Here is a 13,008-nt window from a genome sequence, read left to right on the forward strand (position 1 = left end):
AGTATCAGGTCAGCCACAAACAGTTGGTGGGTGCTACCGATACTATAGCAGGCGCTCACTAAGTATCTGGGGCTGAAGGAGCTCAGCTCTAGTCCCAGCTCTAACATCTAAAATCAAAGATCTTGGGGAAATCCCCCTTGGCTCAGCTTCAGTCTTACCACCTATAAAAAGAGTATCATTTTATGGAGGTTGAGGCCAAGTGAGTTGCCGTATACAAAGTGCTTGGAATAAGCAAAAAACAAACCACGGGTCCTATTATTCTACCACTGGTTATTCCAGCCATACCTAGGAGTCAGTGTGGCTCCATGAAGGACATCTCTAGCCCTAAAGTCCCTTGACACCACTCCCTTGGGTGAACATAGCCATGGGATCTAACCAGTGAGCCTCACTTTTCCTACCTGTAAAATGGGGTTGATCTACCTCAAAAGGCTGTTGTGAAGGCTTACATGAGAAAAATATGAATGCAAAATGCTCAGCAAAACGTGTGGAACACAGAAAACACTCTTGCGGCGGCAGCGGACGTGGGTGGTGTTCTTCTCAGGCGAAGCTGACAGGTTCTCTCTTATTACCTCCCTAGGCAATACAGAAGATATGGGTGGGAATCTGCCCGTGTCAGAGATGGGACTAAGGAAGACCCTGAAATCTGGTCTTGACTTCAGGACAATGCTGGAGGAACCCACGCATCAGATATATTTCTTCTAAAGGCGAGAGGGCCAAGACCTGTACCCACCCAGCTGACTCCAGGGAACCCAATCCTGTCCTCCTTTGAGTGCTCACCTCCAACCTCAGCACCAGAGGATGTGACGGGAATGAAATGACATCGGCTCCACTTGCCCAAAGGAACATCTGCACCCGTAACCTGGCATCCTGATCAGCCTCAGTGTCATCTGCCACCCCAGCTGCTCTGGTATGACTCTGGCACAGGCCTCCCAAATGGAGGCTCCACGAGTATCACTTGGATGGTGGTGAGGCTTGTCAGACATCCCTGGAGAGCACGGGCCTGGTTGAGCAGATACTGTGCCAAGGAGAAGCACGTGCCACTGAGGAAAGAGACTTCTTCAGGTAAAGGACACAGCCCCCAGAACTGCAGGGATCCCCAGGAACATGGAGGCCTCACACCCCTACCCTGCAGGTCCCTTCCTTGTCATCCTTCCTTTACACTGCGCCCCAACCTGCCTCTCCATAGCTGGTGCCCCATAGCATGGGTCCTGGGCCCATCCTCCATGGTGTGTCATGGCTGTCCCAGGCAACCTACCCATGGGCCAGTCTGATTTGGGAGGCTGGGTTCCTCTGTGGCCACAGAACCAACCATCCCTTGGAGGCTGCCACAGTGGAGCTGGAGCAATAGCTGCCTTGCCTCTAAAAGGAAGACCATTTAGCACCAGCTAAAATGGCAGTCTAGACAGAGAGCTCCCACGGGCTTCCACAGGGTGTGTGGACAGGGACAGGCCAGCCATTGTGCTGGACTGGCTGGAAGTGCAGCAGTGACAGGCAGATGACCCACGCCTCCTGTTTACCACCAGCACCTGTTCTGACTGGTCAGAGGCCATGCCTACCATTAGTTAGTGGTCCCATCCCCTCTGCGAGAAGCTTGGGTTTGGCAGCCAGGAGGCTCTACCCCTCGCACCATCACACATCAGCTGTGTGGCAGGATCTAGATCATATCATCTTAGTCTCCTTCTCTGTAAAGCAGAGAAAATATAATACATGCCCCATAGCACTGCTGAGAATTTGCTGCAGACTCATGTATGCAAAGTGTTTAGTCCAATGTCCAGAACATATAAAGTGCTCACTAAATAGAACTCTGTTAGTGTTACTCCTGCTCAGCCTGCAGAATGACCTCGAAAAGGAGGAACATGAAGACTTTTGGCAGGTGCCGTTTGGATTATACCCCACCCAGGCTTTTTTGCACCTTTGCAAAAAACACCTCTTTCCAGACGACTGACTTTGCAAACAAAGTCAGCTCCACCCTAAAATTGCAGGGCCTGAGATGGGGAGATCTCTTCTGTGGGCAACTCTCAAACCCATGATCTTGGCTATGTTAGCAGCCAGATGCCAAGGCCTATTATAGGTTGTCACCCTAACCCTGACTTTGGTCATTGGCTGCCACAGGACCCTCTCAGTGGCCCAGATCTTCATGTCTCAGAAGCAGGGCAGGGGGTTAAATCTGTTGTGACAGATGTCACAGATGTTAACATATAAATGAGTAAATGAATCCAAGGCACAGGCTAACATGGACACCAGTTTCCCATGTGTAGTAGCAGGCTCCCTCAGTTACAGAATCATGTCAATACTCATTTGTCAACCTAGTAGTGTTAACAATCTTTTCCTTATGTATGGTACCATATCACTTCCTCTACCTGGATTGTCAGTGAAAATTCCAGAGGCTAGGAATTAGAGTAGATCCCTGATAGCACAAGGGTGACTGATGTCCCAATCTTCACACACAAACCCAAAGCTGGCAATGTCCCTAAAGCACATCATTCCCTCCACAAAATACAGTCATGTGTAACTGAAAATACTACAGACCCTTCCAGACTTCTGATGGGATGTACTGTGTATTCAACATTGAGTAAAGAAAAACAAAGCTACATCGGGATGTGGGTGCTGGACAGCACACTGGGCTCACTCACTGGCTCAGGGATGCTCACCTGCATGCCTGCCATCGAGTCCAGCCTCAGCCAAATGACAAGTCACTGCTCATCCTTTGCCGTCACTCACAAATCATGAAACCTCTCATGTGAAACCCACAAGACTTAAAGGTGTACTTCATCATTCCCATCTTACAATGAAGAAACCAAGGCACCAGCCTTTGTAACTTTCTTGAATCCTGTGGTTAAAGAAGGGATTCCAACCTCAATCTAATGCTCTCTATGCACCTCTCAAAATAATGACTCCTGCAACCCACACCCTAAGCTGTCTTGACTGGTACAAGCAGGATGGCAGTGGGCAGGGTCTACCTCTTTTGCGATCCAAAGCCCAAAATCCAGCCACGCCTAGACTGTTCCAGGCAGTGAATCCTGTGAATAAGAGCCACAGGCTTGCCCACACCCTCTAAATGTATCCAGCCACCCAACTGGGCCACCACCTCTGGTCCTGACTTGCAATAACCTACCCTCTAGGCTGTACCCCACCCCTGGCTCTAAGCCAGCATTAAATTCATTAAAACTAGCCATCATGCTGCCTATAACCTGAGGCCATCCCTTTTAAGAAGTTCCTAGTATGCTTTACAGAGTGACATGAAGCAACTGGACAGCCACTCCATTCGTCCATCACTTGCCTCTTGTTTTATTTAGTCCTCCTGTGGCAGGTGCAGTTGTGGACCAGCTTCCAGCTCACCAGCACCCACAAGACCCTGACTCCTTTCTCCTCAGTAGGCAGCACCAGACTCTTACGTGGTGCCCACAGCAGTCTTTGCTCCTGCCAAGTCCCTGACTATACCATCCCGAACTTCAGGATGCCACCAAAGCCCTGGCAACTTACTCCAGCCTTCACTCCAGTGGTCCCTGAAGCTGCTGCTCCTCCTCCACTATTGACCCATTCTGTCCATGCCTCGGGGAAGCTCCCCTTACATCTTCCACTTCCTTCCCAAAGCTGGAGTGCATTTCTGGGGACTTCCCACCAACCCAGCCAGCTAAGCAGTCTAGCCTGGCTGCCATGGCCAACTTGTTGCAAAATGATTTCTGAGAATGTAAGGAGGCCTCTGGAAGTTGTGATGCAGCTGACAGTTCCACGCACAGGCACGCAGCGACCATAGCACCCAGCTCCGAGGGGACCAGAGTCAGCCCTTGGCTCCCAGCACTGCCCAGCCCTCAAGGGCGCCCACGGGGGCTGACATTCATGGGCATGGGACAGAGCAGGAGAGGCACACAGGGAAAGTGGGGCAAGGAGAGGAGAAAGTACAAGTGACCTCAATCCTTGAGCTGGGCATTTCGCAACAGCCAGCCCTCTCCCGGCCCGGCCCGTACCCGCACTCTCCTGGGGAAGCTGCCAGGCTTTTACATTTGTGTAGAGACAACCTCCCCGCCAAGCCTCCCACCAGCAATCCTGCCTTGACGTCAAACTCGGAGTCGGGGAACTTCAAACACAAACAAACAAGTCTAACCCAGACCACAAGTGGAGATGTTCCCAAGGAGGCCAGGGGTGAGAACGGCCACAGCTGGGAACTCAGGGCCTCCTGCCCTTCCCTAAGCTCTACTGGGAATGCAAAGTCTGAGGACCTGACAACAGACTGTAGATGGGAGATTCAACCCCAGGCTGAGACAAAACGAGCTCACTTGTCTAAGAGTATGACTGACTGCCTTTGGCTGGTGCAGCAGTGGGTGCAGGAGACCCTGTATGGAAGCACTGATGAGTTAGCTCCTCTGTGCAACTAAGCACCCACCTTAGATAAATCACATAAATCACCTGTTCCCACTGCTCCAGTACTAAGCATGAGCAGTCAGGGAAAGAAGACTATGAGGTCAACTATGGTTTAAAAGCACCCATGATGCTTCCTGGGAAATGCAGAGCTTGAGCTGGGCCAGAGTGAATGGCCAAGGGCCCGAGTTTTCTCAGCAACAACTGCTAGGCCATTTTATGTGCCACGGAGGTTGTGAGATGCAGCAGAACCAAAGAGGAAGGCATTTCCCTGACCTAACAGCCTAATACAGCTCCCACCTGCAAAGCCAAGGTGAGTCAAAACACTGCTCTTCAGAAAGCAATTATTTGAAAAGTCAGTAAATGATCTGTCTTGATCTGCCTTTCAAGTTTTCCTTCCTGCCTCAATTGATGTAACCCCCCAATATCTCATGTGTTGTTAGTACCAGCAGTCCTTAGGGACTGTGGGGACCAACAAGACTAAATCATGAGAAAGAAAGACACCCACTTTACCCCCTAACTCCCCTGTGCCTGAAGCAATTGAATAACGGCAACAAAGGACTTCTGACCATCATCCAGTCATTCAACAACCAAACCTCTTCCCAATGCCCGGCACCGTTGGACTCCAAGGACAACGGTCGTAAGCGGCAGGGGTCCATAATTTTCAGGAACCCACACAAGTTGGGGGAACAGATGTGTCCGCACAGACACCTGACCGAGGGCTAGGAAAGGCAAAGCAACAGACAGCAGGTCTGAGCGTCCATGACACAGCAGCCCTGCTGCTCGGTGCTTCTGCTGGGAGGCTGAGGGAAGTGCTGGCCCAGGTGTCAGGAGCCACAGGTGCGGTGTTGCTCACAGACCAGATACTTCATCAACACGGCCTGTGTCCCAGTTCAAACACACACTCCATGTGTTTGTCTGAAGGTCACCAGGCCCACAGGGCACAGCCACGAACTAGTTTACCCCCTCAGCTCAACCCCTCAATCACAACAGGTAATCCTGGAGTATTCCTGACATTGCAAACTGAAAGGCACCTGGGTGTGAATTACCAAGCAAGGGCCTAGTGAAAAAGGCAGAGGTTGCACCTAATGGCAAAAGTAGATTTCTGCCAATGGGCCAAACCCCTTACCTATCCTTAAGGCCTGTTCCCTAGGGAGACTCTGGAAGGGAGGGATGGGGAAGGCAAGGCACCTTAAACTCTGACCTATATGCACCAACTATGAGAAGGAGACTGTGCCCAATGCTGGAAAGATAGAGGGCTTTCTTTCCAGGGACGTGACTGTTGGCTTAGCAACTCAGGCCATCACAGAAAAGGACAAAGGGCTGGACAGGGGCAAGGGGCAATGACAGATGAGTGCCCCAGACACCAGGGATCAATGAATGCATTGTGAACTCCCCCAGAAGGATGAGGGGCGCCCGAACCGCCACACCCTGTGGAGCACCATGCTCAGACTGCTCATCTCCACCTAATATCAGCTCCCAGCTTCTCCCTTGCCCACAGGACCCAGTTTTGTTCAGGGTAGCACTGTGCCCAGTGATGAACTGGTCTCAGTCAGTGGCTCGCAGCCCAGTCTTCACATCACAACCCACGCGCCTTGGCTTCAGCGAGTGTGACATAATTGATCCGGAATGGGGTCCCTGCACAGCCATCATGATGATTCAGTCCCCACTTTCAGCTTCCCTTGAAGCTGGTTACCTGTGACAGTTTTGGCTAATGAGGCATGAGGACTTGCTTGCTAGGGGACCTGCTGGGGAAGCATGGGACAGATCTTGGGGCTGCCCAACACCTCCTGCCCATTTTGAAAACAGACAAGCTGCAGTGGCCATCTCGCAACCACAAGGATGGCAAGAGCTGCCTGGAAAACCAGAGACAGTATCCCTGTTCAGCTGCAAAACCAGCAAACTCCAGACTCATTGTAGGAGAAACATAATGGCCTATTCCAGTCACATTTTCTGTTACTTGCAACCAAAAGTAGTTCTATTAAGTCCGCAGTATTCCAAACCTCCTTCTACTGCTAATGTTTCTAAGGCTGAGGCTTCCTGCTGGCTTCCAGAAAACCTACAACAGCAAAAAGAAGGTATCCCTCATTCTTCTTTGAACCACATGCCATCCAAAAGCATTCTTCCAAAAGTCCTTAAATCTCGAAGAGCAGCTAATTTTTATGAAGTCCAACTTAACAATCTTTTTGTTTGTTTGTTTGTTTGTGCTTTTTATTTCCTATCTAGGAGATATTTGTCAAGCCCACATTCACAAACATATTCTCCTGGGTTCTAGAAGTTTTATTGTTGTATCTTTTTTATTTAGGTTTTTGATGCACGTTGAGTTATTTTTTGTATTCCAGGACTGTTTTAACCACAACTGGATATATTCTTTTTAACTGGGCATTCCTAGGTACTAGGCATCATGCTATACATTCTATATTATCTCACCTAATACCTACATGAATCCCGATAGGTATTTTTATTTTATTGTTTGTTTGTTTATTTATTTGAGATGGAGTTTCGTTCTTGTTGCCCAGGCTGGGGTGCAGTGGCCTGACCTCGGCTCATTGCAACCTCTGCCTCCCGGGTTCAAGCGATCTCCCACCTCAGCCTCCCAAGTAGCTGCGATTACAGGTGCCCGCCACCACGCTCAGCTAATTTTTTATATTTTTAGTAGAGATGGGGTTTCACCATGTTGGCCAGGCTGGTCTCGAACTCCTGACCTCAGGCGATCTGCCACCTCGGCCTCCCAAAGTGCTGGGATTACAGGTGTGAGCCACTGCGTCCAGCCAGGTACTATGATTAATCTCATTTTACAGCTGAGGAAACTGAGGCTGAGAGAGTTACATATCCTTGAAAAAGGACCCTAGCATACTGTAAACCACATGCAGTACCTTAGAGTACCTTCGAGTCTATTATATAAGACCTGGAATACAGACAAACATTTGCCACGAGCTGGAGATATGGAATCCTTGTTGTTCTACCCTGATTCAGTTGATGCTGAGTGTTTGGGAATACAACCCCCAGCTGCACCACTGCACTTAGGAAGACACATGATGACTCAGTTTCCCAGAGTGCACAAGGTAAGGGTGGGGGTGAAGCAGGCTATGTAGGATCTTGCATTTGCTAGAGAAAAAGAATAGGTGGGGGAGCCCCCGCTCCTGGCAGTGGGTGGTGAGGGTTCTTCTTCTTCCCCATTGGGTAGTCACAGGATCATCTGAGTCTACCATACGAGTGTAGACAACCACAGCAGATCGAAGACGGCCACAAAGTATATGACACTCCTCCAATCTAGAGGTCTATTTCCTCTCCCCTTGAACCTGGGTTGGTCTGTGGCTACTTTGTCCAACAGAGTACAGAGTCTCCTAGAGTCCTGACTACTGTGATGAAGAGACCATAATGAGTGGCCCTGGGCCTGTCCCTGATGGAATGGTCCCCACCCAGGGTCAGGTGCATGAGCAGGGCCTTCTTAGACCCTCCAGATCAATGTCTGGTGCCACTTTTTTTTGTTTCAGTCAGGGACCAGGACCAGTTCATGCAGGTCCTACAAAGTTCCAGAAGGTCCTGGAATGCCACACTCAGGCATCTGCACTCAATCTTGCAGGCGTGGGGCGGGAAGCGAAGGGAAAAATGTGATCAGGTTTGCATTTCTGAACGATCCTCATTCTGGAAACCATAAGGAGGACAGACTGAAGTGCGTGTGGATAAACCAAAGACAGGAAAATCATTTAAGAAGCGCTGCAATTCAGCAAACGATGAGAACAAAAGGTAATTTAGTTAGTGGCAGTGTGGGTGTAAAGGAAGGAGAAGATTCTAGAGCTGTTTTATTAGTGTTTTTACTATAAAGACATGACTTCCCTTCTTGCTTGTCCAGGGAATTTCTGGCATACCGGCATACTTTAGCAGGAAGGTGAAGCACTGAGTTTCTCCAGCAAATGAGCCACCCAAGCAGAGCCCTGTTTGTTGTTCAATTTACTAGGACTTGGTGCTTCTCGGGGAGGGGCCCTTCGGCTGGAGATTCCACCCTCAAAGGGCACTCAGCCCACAGGCAGCCCCAGCCCAGCCGTTTCTCACTTCAGCGCTGTGCCTGCCCTGTCTCCCAGACAGAGGGGAACCCTATGCTTGCCAACAGCACAAGCCGCTGCTCCAACAGTACCATCTCCAACTCTTCCCCACACCTGTGGAGGTGGGTCAGACAGAAAGCAATGGGAGAGAGGCAGTGTCTGCCATCATGGCCAGACCCCACAGGGCCCTCTCACATTGCTGTGCGCCACAGAAAGAATGGACAGTCATGTCACTAGGGGTAATTCCGGTCTCATTTGAAACTCAGCCCTGACTCCTACCAGCTAAGGGCCCATGGGCAATTGAATGTCTGAGCCTTCACTTCCTCTGCTATAAATGAGGGGCAAAGATCAGCCTCAAAAGATCACTGTGAAGACAAAACAATATGACACAGCTGCTGGCTGACTGCGAGCTCCCAGCAAAGATTCCTTCCCATCTTCCTTCGCTGCAATCTTAATCTTAACATCAAAGCTGTGCCTTTGGCAGCTGATAGGAAAACCAGGACGGGTGACTGGGGAAGAGTGCAGAAGGAAAGTGTCCAGATGAAGGATCACGATTGTTGATCTGTTAATGTATCTGCAAGCTTCCCGTGGAACAAGGAGAGCAACCGGCTGTGAAATGAAGCTCTATGCATTAGGGCAGATCAGCATCCACACCCTTTTAACAATTCACTTGTACCAGAGGCCCAAGGAACACCTCTGGCACCAAACCACCACGCTGAGTTTCAAATGAGACCAGAATTACTCCTAGTGACATGACTGTGCATTCTTTCTGTGGCGCACACCAATGTGATGATTGTGTATCTTATGGATACTTGGTCGCAGCACCTCACACTCAGTCACAGCACTACAGAGTTTACGGAGCGCTCTGGCAAGACAGAACCTCATCTGATCCTCACTGCAAACCAAGGCTCAGAGGTAAAGGCACATGGCCAAGGCTACACACCATCCTGTGTTGTGGCGCCAGCTTCACAACCACTGCCCACCCCAACTCCCACCCAGGAAAGCATGATTTTAAATTCATAGATTAAAACCAAGCACCCCTGAAACACTGAGTCCCACCCAGGGTCACTCCCAGCTGTGACCCCAGGGACTTCTCAGATGCCTCTCAGGGAAGAAAGCCCTGACAAGGACATCCACACGCTTTTCCTAAGCGATCTGAGAAGGTCACTGATTAGCCACAGCCATCTCCACTAAATAATCTTCAAAGCTCTTTTCCTGAGGGACTATTTTGTCTGGTCAGAGGAAGGAGATACGGGATGTAGGGGACATAAAAATCAGACCTGAAACCCAGGAATAATATTGCAGCAGGGTTTAGGTGACATCAGCTCTGGGAGGGAGAAAGAAGGCAAGACCACCTTCTCTAACAAGCAATGGCTAAAGACAACGCAGTTATCCCCCTAGGCCCTGTGCACCTCAGGCAACACAGCTGTAACTGGACTCACATTACTAGCACTATCATTAGCGGGGGATGAGAAAGGGCTCAGGCAACAGGATGCCGCTGCTGTATAATCCCAGGAATGCCAGCCAGGGGCAGTATAGTGATGGATAGTCAGGTGCTGGGGCCTAGAGGCCAACAGACCCGGGTTCAAATCCCAGCTCGGCCACTGACTAGCTGCTTTAACTCAGATTACTTAACCACTTTCTGCCTCAGTTTCCTCATCTGCAAAATGGGGGAAGAGGGGGATGTCTATTGCTGAAGACATGAGGCCTGCTATAATAGATTAACACTCATTGTCAGCCATCTCTATCATGAAAATTCCAGTCTCTTGTGCTCTTTGAAAGCAGTTAGTCTGACTTGTTTATTGCCTTAAGATTCTTAAACACATTCCTGGATGACTCCATCTACATGGCATGTCCCAAGCTACCCTGGTGTATTCCTTGAAAATGGGCAAACGTAGACAAGGCCAGGCGTGGCTGGAACACACTCACACTGAAAGGATGGCTTTCCTGGCCCTTACTTTATTCTCAGGTCAAGAGCTGGGCACACCCGAGCCAAACTGTGCAACACGAACCTCTGAGCACAGTCTGTGCAGAAGAGGGAGGCAAACCAGAATGGGTAACAAGATGCACACAGCCTGAAGAAGCAAGCCGAGGAGAGGCCTGGCCCCCAGGCTGCAAGGGGAGCTACTCTCCAGACCTGGATAGTGGTGACATGGCTGAAAAAGACACACACACACACACACACACACACACACACGTGCGCACACGCACCTGTCACCTTGGACAAGCTCTAGCTGAACAGAGTGGGGATGCATCTCAAAATAAAGAGAGGCGGTATGCTGCCAAGCTCTCAAGAAATCAACTGACCACCCTTATTGAAGAAATTAGACAATGACAGCTAACTCCAACAAGGGTGACTATTATGCGCTAGACACTGCTTTAAGTGCTTTATGCGTACAGACAGCCCTTAGGATCTGTGGGTTCTGCATCCATAGATTCAACGGCAGATCAGAAATCTTTTTTAAAAAATGAATGGTTGCGGCTGGGTGCGGTGGCTGACACCTGTAATCCCAACACTTTGGGAGGCCGAGGCGGGCAGACCACAAGGTCAAGAGATCGAGACCATTCTGGCCAACATGGTGAAACCCTGTCTCTACTAAAAATACAACAATTAGCTGGGCATGGTGGTGTGCATCTGTAGTCCCAGCTACTCGGGAGGCTGAGGCAGGAGAATTGCATGAACCCGGGAGGCAGAGGTTGCAGTGAGCCAAGATTATGCCACTGCACTCCAGCCTGGTGACAGAGTGATACTCCATCTTAAAAAAAAAAAAAAGAATGGTTGCATCTGCATCTGTACTAAGGGGGCTTGAGAATCTGTGGATTTTGGTATCCTCAGGGGTTCCTGGGGCCACTCCCCCATGGATACCAAGGGACAACTGAATTAACTCACTTAATCCTTGCAACAAACCTGTGAGAGACGCCCTATCACAACTATCCCCATTGTACAGAGGTGTAAACTGAGGACGAGGAACAGTCCCATGTCATGCGGCTAGTAAGTGGCAGAGCAAGAAACTGAACCCAGGAAGTTCAGCTGCTCAGCCCATGCTCTTAACCATGGGCTACATTACTTCCTTAAATGACTGAGACTTTTGGGGTGCCTACTGTCCATCAGGCCAATGCTGGGCATCTTGGTACAAATGTTCTCATTTATAAAAAAAGGACTCAGAGGGTCAGGAAGCCAACCCAACGTCACCCAGCTGGTATGTGTCAGAGCCAACTTAAACTCATAAGAGGCTGATGCCCCACGCTGCCCCTCCAGGCTTGAGGCGCTGGGTCTGACCTTCCACAGTTTGAAGGCTGACCTTTCCCACTGTGCTCCACCAGCAGTGATGCAGATGGAGATATCACTGACCCAGAGCACACGAATCCTGGTGAGGAGCCCCAGGGATGCTCTGCCACCTGATCAGAAGGAGGCCAGAACCTTCCAGAAAGCCTGTTGGAAAAGCAGCGCCTGGGAGAGAGTCCACCAGCTCCAACCTCTTTCCTAGCACAGTCCTCTCCTCCACAGCAGCCTGTAAGCCACATCCTACCCCGTCCCACCCGCTGACAAAGAACCAGAGCGAGGGCCTCCTGCTAGTTCTCCAGTCGCAAGGGCTCTCTGTGTTTAGCTTTCTGATGTAACAGCTCGAAGCGGAGATGCATGCACTCACTCTTGCATAAGACCCGATTTCGCTCACACAAACCTCAGGGCAAGTCAGTCTCAAGTGCTGCGGGCTGGAGCACAGGGTGGCCTCACAGAGCAGCCCGTACCTGAAAGTGCTCTGCCGCGCAGGACAACACATTCCCAAGGAGGCCAGTTCTCCCACGGCCTGTTCCCAGATGACCCAGCTACCATAACCCTCCAAGTGGAGGATAGCTCACCCGCACTGAGAAAAACCGGGCAAACCCCACAGGGCTCTGCATCTCCTGCCCTCTGGCCTTTGCAATTGGCCCCATCTAAGGACCACGTCAACCAGTGAGGATTATTAGCAGGACCAGACCCATCTTCAGATGTCTGAAATGCCTTTAAATTACAAAATCCTTGGATGTTCTAAGACAAGAAGGGCCTAAGGTCATCTCACAGAAATAGATGAAAAACTGATGAGGAAACTGAGGCCCAGAGAGGGACAACGACTTAGTCAAAGTCACACAAAGTAGAAGGCAGTGCCAGGACGGTCTCCTGGTTCTGTCCAGCACTCTTTCCCCCATACTGGATGGCAGAAGTCCTGGGTTCAACCTGCTGTGAGCGAGTGGTCTAGCTGGTAACGCTGGTTCCCTATTTTTATTTAACAAACAGGGACTGTTTTGAGAAGTGTATAAAATGCTAACTCATTTCATCTGGGGAGGTGGGTGTTATTACTATCCCCAAGTGGAGATGAAAGACAGAGAGATAAAGTAACTGTCCAGGGTGGGAGGTGAACCTAGGCAATGTTACTCCACCATCCAAACCTGAGCCTTGAGTGCCACAGTGGCCTTTGTCACTGCAGCTCCTCAGGGTGCTGCTGGCTATATGCTGAAGTGCTCTCTGGAGCTCAACAGCATGCCCCAAGCAGCTGCTCAGAGGAGCAGGGCTGAAGCCACCTCCAGCACAGCACGCATCTCAGCAGCCCCACAGGAGGGGTTC

At 50.3% G+C, this 13,008-nt stretch overlaps 1 protein-coding gene across 2 annotated transcripts in view; it reads right to left on the minus strand.

Annotated features, from left to right (window-relative positions):
* The window catches only part of KSR1 (kinase suppressor of ras 1), a 168,647-nt gene that overhangs the window by 80,526 nt on the left and 75,113 nt on the right, over window positions 1–13,008 (minus strand). The gene's annotated exons all lie outside the window — the stretch shown is intronic.

This window comes from Pan paniscus, chromosome 19, assembly GCF_029289425.2.
Source record: "Pan paniscus chromosome 19, NHGRI_mPanPan1-v2.0_pri, whole genome shotgun sequence".
Lineage (NCBI taxonomy): Eukaryota > Metazoa > Chordata > Mammalia > Primates > Hominidae > Pan > Pan paniscus.